This window comes from Centroberyx gerrardi, chromosome 20, assembly GCF_048128805.1.
Source record: "Centroberyx gerrardi isolate f3 chromosome 20, fCenGer3.hap1.cur.20231027, whole genome shotgun sequence".
Classification (NCBI taxonomy): domain Eukaryota; kingdom Metazoa; phylum Chordata; class Actinopteri; order Beryciformes; family Berycidae; genus Centroberyx; species Centroberyx gerrardi.
In genome coordinates this window covers 9,170,865-9,176,903 of record NC_136016.1, presented here as the reverse complement: position 1 = coordinate 9,176,903, position 6,039 = coordinate 9,170,865, and positions in this window count along the sequence as shown.

Below are 6,039 nucleotides of genomic sequence, written 5' to 3'. Positions count from 1 at the left end.
AGAGGCAAGGACAGTGAGAATAAGAGCAGTGACAGCCATATTCATCTCCCAATACTGCGAACACACACTTTCATACCTTTAACAGGCACAAACATTCCCCACAAACCCACCCCCCCATTTTCACTCACACACACACGCTTCCCAATATGCAGTCCAATGCAGATGTGTTGGGCGTGAAAAAGGGGGTCACCCAGCTAAAAGGGTTAATGCCAATTACCCCTACAGACAGATGTCCCTGCCTGTGTGTGTGTGTGTGTGTGTGTGCTGGTGCGCTGCTGTGTTAGGAGTTGTGTGCCAGTTATTCACTCAGGATGATGCATATGGTTCATGCTTGTTAGGATAATCTCTCCTCCCTTTCTCTCTCTCTCTCTCTCTCTGTCTCTCACACACACACATACATGTCCACACACCAAGAAGCTCACTCTGCTCTACTTGAGACGCTCAGTCTATAGAGCAGTGCAGTGTGCTGTGTTGTGTGTACCGGTGTTTTCTATAGCAGGACAATGGACACCGGTCTCTCTTGAGTGACGGTCACGGCCAGGGCTCCTCCAAGTTTAAAAGACGCCATTGTTCTAAGCATAGCAGAAAAGACACACAAAACGTGCTCGAGAAAACATTCCCTTTTGCTTCATCTTGTGCGGGGTGGGTGGGTGGGTGTAGGGTGCGGGGGGTGGGAGGATGTTGCCGGTGACAATTAAGTAAATTCGGCTACATCTCCTTTCAGCAGCGGGGAACAATTAGCGGAGAGGAGAAAGCGGAGCCGGGCTGAAGGAGGATGGGTGACACACTGAGAGCGGCTGCAGGGCCACAGTGAGGATATGAAGTGAATCCCTGCCACGGCTCTTCATCTCCCCTGTAAACAATAGCGCTGCTCCTAATTAACCCCTCCACTGACCTCCACAACTTAACATCGACCCCTTAAGCCCCGAGACTTTAACCCCCATACCTCCTCCACCCCCCCCCCCATCCTCATCTCATGGAAGACCACTGACCCCCCCCCAACCCACCCCCCCAACCTCCTTAGTGTATACGCACGCACGCACACCCACACACACACACACACACACAAACCCCAACGCCTCGTTAAGCCCCTAATCACTTCCTGAGTCTTTGTTGTGCTTTTGTGCTCTTGCAGGGCTCCAGGAGAGTTTTACTGGACAATAGTAAAAAATAAAAAAAGGGAGGGGGTGGTGATGGGTGGGGGGTGGGGGTGGGGGGGGGATTGGGGGCTGAGAGGGAAGAAATGGGGACAGAGACGAGAGCTCTCAGAAAGAAGAGCAGTGCTTGTCCTCTGTGCTACCTTGTTGCCTAACTCTCAGTTGCCAAACTCCCAATCACCTGTGGAACAACAATATCAAGATGTATGTGTGTGTGTGGTCATCATCATCATCCACATGTATGCACACACGCACACACACAGGTCCCAAGACAATCCACAGGGAAAGCACAGCCTCTACCTCACATGTGGACAGATGGATGTGGCGTTGCATTACGTTGTGTGTGTATTGCCTGTGCGTGTGGTCACTAGGTGACCGCCTCTCGGCCCGTCTCGCAGACAGCTGAGGAGGACAGGTATCCAAGTAACTGTACCTCAGCGACTAATCCTGCACCCTGATTGGAGTGCAACCCGATACTTCCTGTTAATCCTGCCGTCTTATTGGCGGGGCGTCGGACCACCTGCGTGTCTGGTGGACAGTTGGAGAAGGAAGCAAAGAGAGAGAACTATTTCTAAGCACTTGCACAAGCATTCGTACGTGTGCACACACACACACACACACACCTAACCGGGTCCACATCGCCTCTGGTGTATTGATAACAAATACAGCACAACAGACACACAAGTGCACACAGACGCTCACATGCAAGCACACATATGACAGATGGATGACAAGCGCAAACATACCACCCACATAAAAGCACAAACACCTTAGATGGATGACACAAACAAGATAATCAGATAATTCGACTAATAATTCAGCTGAACGGCATTGTGTCGCCTCGCCCTCCAGGCTGCATTAAGACTATAGGTTAGGATAGCTGGGCCAGATGTTGAGCCAGTAATTACATCATTATCCTGTGTTTTGCCAGTGTCACATCAGCACTCTGGGCGTTTTTAATTAATAGTGTGTATGAGACAAACACAGCGGTGACCTGACAAACAAACACACCAGCGGGCAAAAATACAAACAGCTGGAGCCATAACAAAAGCCTGACTGTCTTGTTTTCTATGGCAGACACATACACACACACAGACATTCACACACAGATGCAAGGACACACACGTGCAGACACACCCACACACAGATGCATGCACCGAACACACACACACACCCTCCCAACACACACACACACACACACACACACAGCTGGTTAAGAGAGAGAAATACTTTCACAAAAGAGGAAATGAAGAGAATGAAGGAGGGAGGCGAGGAGGGTTGGAGAGAGGAAAGTCTGCTAATTCTTCATTATCTTATCTTAGTCTATAAAAAGTCCATCTCTGGAGTGAGATGGAGAGATCTAGGTGTCAGAACAGTGGAATTGTTCAAATGCTTCCTTACTAAGTGCAGGTTTTACTGAATCGCCGCCAGTGTGGTTACATCGTGCAGCACTTTATTCGTCTGCCTCCACCTGTATAAAACAGGCAGAGAGGGAAAGGAAAGAGAGAAGAAAGGAGAGAGTAAGAGTACCAGGAAGTAGAGTAAGGCTGACGAGAGAACACAGAAGACGGGTGAACGAGGGACAAGGACAGAGGAAAAAGATGAGGAGCAAAGAAAGGATGGAGCGCAGTGATCAGAACAAGGCAGAGAGAAGAGGAGAAGGCAAAAAAGGGAGGGGAAAGGAGAGTACATGCTAGGATGGAGGGATGTAAGGAGGTGTAGAGGGAAGGAGGGAGGGTCCATGAGGCTGGGGGGGTGGAGGCTGGGTCTGTCCTGTCTGGTGTGGTTGGGGGTAATCTGGTCTAATCCGCTGCGTGTTAACCTATCTGAGCAGCAAGAGCCGGATTATCCCTCTAACAATGGCCACCCGCTCATCTGCTAAATTACTCCACTCAAAATCATATGCTGACACACACACAAATATGCAGAGACGTGCACGCGCGCGCGCACACACGCGCGGAGCGAGCGAGGCCACCGCGCATATTGTATTTCACTGTGTATGGAAATTGCACTCTTTTGAGCTCTCATTTGGAGCGATCAAATCAAATTCAAAGGAGAGGCTTCTTGTTTGAAATGCGATGCCTGTGCAGCGTCGCCCCGTCTCGCTCCCCCTCGTTTCTGGACGCCCAAGGTTAGAGCCGCCGGTGAAGAATCCTCCGCTCTGAAAAGACAAGAGTGGGTGGAAGCCGAGCGAGGGTGAAAGCGAGGGAGCGGGTGAAAAGAGAGGAGAGAGAGGGAGAGGGAGACCGGAGAGGGATGGAGAGAGGGAGAGAGAGAGGGAGAGGAAGACGACGCAAACAAAACTCTTCAGCAGCCTGTTTCCTATAGGCAGCGGCTCCTCGGTGTGTGTGAGTTAACCCGGGTCAGCTGACCTTGAGATGTACGGAACGCAACAGCCACCAGGACCTTTGTTGCCCTTTCAGGAGAGGCGGCAATACACGCAACATAATGCGTATACAGCCAGTCACCCAGGAATATATATAAATATATATATATAAATATATATATATATATGGGTGACTGGCTGTATACGCATACGTGTATGCAGCTTTACATCAGCTCCAGGTATGTATATAAGTGGTTTTAGAATGAGAGAGCTTCAAGGTTGTCACAGATACTGCTATCCATTCGAGTAAGTGGAGAGAGTGGGAAATGATAGAGAGGAGAGGGGAGGGAGTGAAAAGAGGAGAGAAAATGTGGGTATAAAAAAGAAAGCAAGGAGGAAGGAGGATTCATATTTCTTCAACAGACCCTCATCCTTTTTTTCAGCGGTTGAGTTTTACACTACAGTCCTCCCTCAAAAAAAAACGAATGAAAGTGACAGAGATTAAAGATGAAACTAGTGTTTTAACAGGTCAGTGTCTATTGTTGTTCTGTCATATTGGACTAAAAGTGGATTCAGCAGGCGCGCTCTGCACCCCACCATCATCAAATTAAATCCCCCCCCCCCCCCCCAGACACCGGAGTAATATATTTGGATCGCTCACTCACAGACCAACACACACACACACACGCGCGCGCGCGCTCTGCAATCCCATAATCCCACTCCAGATTGAGAACACCTTTAAGATACTATGTGATTATGATTAGGGATTATGATCAAATTATGATAGAGTGTCAGATTAGACGGGGGTTGGCAGGGGGAGGGAGGGGGGAGGGGGGGATCTCATCCATCCGGTAGGAGGATAATGAGCGACTCTGGACTGCAGTCACTGATCATCTCTGATTCACTTGGGCAGCCTGGACACGGATCTCAAAGCACAGGATGGGTGTGTCAGCGCAGCACATAATACTTTTTGTTTCGTTTTACTTTCCTTTGTTAGGCGTTCCTGCTTCATTTGATATCTGCAGTGAAGAGTGGCAGGAAAGAGAGGAGAAAGAAAAAGGAATAGATAGATTATAGAATCTATAATCTAAATCAGAACAATTTAGATGATCTGCTGAAAGTCACAAGGAAAGAGCATTTTGATGGTGTCTTGCTTCCATAATTCAATGTCTTTGTGTGTGAAACAGGATGTAGAGGCTGAACATAATCTGTGTGTGTGTGTGTGTGCATGTGTGTGTGAAAGTTCAAAAATGCTTTGTGCAAAATATATTCAGATGAATAAAATGAATAAAGCCCAGCATCTGTGACCGTAACCATGGTGTCTTAGTAAAAGGAAACAGGGTCTTCAGAGGTGAACACCCACAAACGCACCGCTGTACCATGTTACCACGCTTGTCACTTTGAAATCTGTGAAGTTGCAGGTTTTATATGATGGGAGGGGTGTGGGGGCGGGACTGTTTAAAAATCTGTGATGGTGTTATTGGTTGGAATTTTTATGGACGCCTACTGGTAGGTTATGAAGTAACCACTAAAAATGTGCCCTTTTCCAGGAAGTAAAAGTAAACACAAGAAAATAAAAACATGTATTTTTTGGGGCATTTATAGTCAAATAGATGTAAAATATTAAATGGAGAATTAAGGGGAAAAAGTCACTTTGGTCACACTTTATTTGGATAGTCCAATGTTGATACTCAACAAGTCAAGTGACTATAATGTGTCACTAAAAAGTCTAATGAGTTTCAAGTGATACTCATAATTGTATCAAAAGTAATCTATAGATATTCACTGTCTGGGCTAGGTTTAATCTTAGGGTTAGGTTTAAAAATGGGGTCAGGGTCAGGTTACATAGTCTGTGAGTGAGATGCATCCAATAGGCAAGTGACTCTTTAACATCTACTTTTTGTCACCTGATAGTTGAGTATCAACATTGGACTGTTTGACACATTTGAATGTTTAAATGCACCTATTTGTAAAGGTCAGTTTGTGTGAATAAATAAAGCAGATATACAGTACAGCTGTAGTACCTGTGATTACCATGTGTGATACTTTAGTGATCCATGTAGGGAAATTCTCTTTTCTCTCTCTCCCCTTCACAGGGAGGTCAGAGGTCAGGGTTCCTGGTAGGGATTCAGTGTCTTGCTCAAGGACACTTCAGCCGGGGGGGATGCTTACTGGCACACAGGCTTGAGGGCGGTCTCCCTACTCCACCCTGCTTTTATCCCACAGGGAAATTTAAGTATCACAGCGGCAACAAACTTGAGACAAAACAAGCAAAGACAGTTGAAAGTGAAAATTATAACACCAGGATACCTGGATAAACCAGTGATGCTTTTTGAATCTGTGCTGAAAATGTCAAGCGCAGTCTGTTCATCAGTACATTAGACAGGTCTCAACAGCCTGCACCCTTGCCTACACACACACACACACACACACAATCCAAACACAGCGACCACTGGTCCTTGGCAGGTATTTTATTTCATATATAGACGCTTTCTGTAATCAAATGTGAGTGCAATCAAACAACAGCAAATACAAACATTACCAATGCAGTCTGAG